The 1,727-nt window shown below is 47.0% G+C and overlaps 1 pseudogene; it reads right to left on the bottom strand.

Moving 5' to 3' along the window:
- Nucleotides 1-734: 734 nt before the first annotated feature.
- LOC116089407 lies at nt 735-1,505 on the bottom strand (annotated as a pseudogene).
- Between the last annotated feature and the right edge of the window lie 222 nt (nt 1,506-1,727).

Genomic DNA, 1,727 nt, shown 5'->3' on the forward strand with positions numbered 1-1,727 from the left:
AAAAAAATGAAAGAAAAAAATCTAAAAGTTAATGTTTTGTACCTGTAAAAATATAATTTATGAGTTCCTAGAAATAAATTATGAAGAAAAATAGATACTACATGTTTATAATGATTTCCCTGGAATCTACCATTTTGCCTAGGAGAGTACACATTAAATTTAATATTTCAGTTCAATTCATTCTTTTTTCACCCTGTGGTTTTCTAAGCAACAGGTACTAAGCAAGGAAATATAATTACTGGGTAGTAGAATAAAATTTTTCTCAAGTCATGTTTCCGTGTAAGAACTTCATGAAGAAGTATCTGGCAGTAAGAAGCTATGGTGCAACACACCCATGATTCCAACACTCAAGGAGGATGAGGCAGGGCTGGGCGTGGTGGCGCACGCCTTTAATCCCAGCACTTGGAAGGCAGAGGCAGGCAGATTTCTGAGTTCGAGGCCTACCTGGTCTATAAAGTGAGGACAGCCAGGGCTACAACCCTGTCTCGTAAAAACAAACAAACAAACAAAAAACAAAAAACAAATAAAAAAGGAGAATGAGGCAGGGGGACCTCAAGGTCAAGCCAACCTGGACTACAAATGAGTCCCTATCTCAAAAACTTAAAGAAAAAAATTTTAAAGAGAAAAATGTGTGGCATAACTTGTTATATTATAAATATAAGAAAACTGGAAATCTGGGTTTATTTTGGGATATGTATGTATGTTCTAGGATTAAAACTGAAGCTTTATACATGCTAAGAAAGCATGCCCCAGGTTTGATTTTGTAAATACAAGTGGTTGGCAACTGTTTCCTTAATAGTTATCTCAGGAGTAGGTCCAACATGAGTCCATATGTAGTCCTTCTCTGGTCGGGTGGGAACCTTGGGAAATGGTGAGGACCTTGACTTGAAATACTCAGAAGGCGCGTGGCAGACAAATTCCAGGTACTCCGTCTTCCTAGGAAGATCTTCCTCTGGCCCTATTATATATGATGCAGGATCAAATTGGTCTCTGGGACTAGCAAGGGTAGGAATGAGCCATTTCAGGGCGGCACTCTTCTCACAATTCTGGTCCCGAATAAAGCCCTGGTCTGAGCATGGTACGGGCTTCCCATCTTGCTCATCAGTCACAGAAACAACATCACCAATTTGGTAATATACTCCCTTGTAGAAGACTGACTCTGCAGTGACTATGGTAGAAACAGATTCAGGAGCTTTGATAGGGTTTTTAACTTAAAAATATGTCTTCTCCCTTTTCCTTTCGTGGAAACTTTTTTTTTTTCAGCAAAAGAAAAGAGCAGCCGCCCCAGTTGCTCTGCGAAGGACCGGCCGAGGTGGTGGCGAAGGTGGTGGGCGGAAGCCGCCGCCGCCCCCACCGCCCCCACCGCCCCCACCGCCCCGGCCCGTGCAGTGATGACAAAGGATGTCGCCCTGCGGGCTCTTCTTCCACATGGAGGAAATGGTGGCTGTCTGCACGGGCCACCTCGGCGACTGGAAGAGCAAGGTCGGAGGTGCTGAGCCACCCATGCCCGTACCCAGCGGCCACCGCTGACCCCCGGAGGCAGGAAGCGGGCTCAGGCTGCCCAGTTCCCAGCCCTGGAACTGGGCCGCCCGCAGGGCTCGCAGGCCTGACACTAGGGTGCGGCCTGCGGGAAAGCCAGCTCGGGCCCAGGGGATGCTACCCCGGGGAGGAAGATGGGGCCGCCAGGGTCCCGAGAGCGACCACCTAAAGCTTGCATTTTCAAGTTC

Source organism: Mastomys coucha, unplaced genomic scaffold (assembly GCF_008632895.1).
Source record: "Mastomys coucha isolate ucsf_1 unplaced genomic scaffold, UCSF_Mcou_1 pScaffold14, whole genome shotgun sequence".
NCBI classification, from domain to species: Eukaryota; Metazoa; Chordata; class Mammalia; order Rodentia; family Muridae; genus Mastomys; species Mastomys coucha.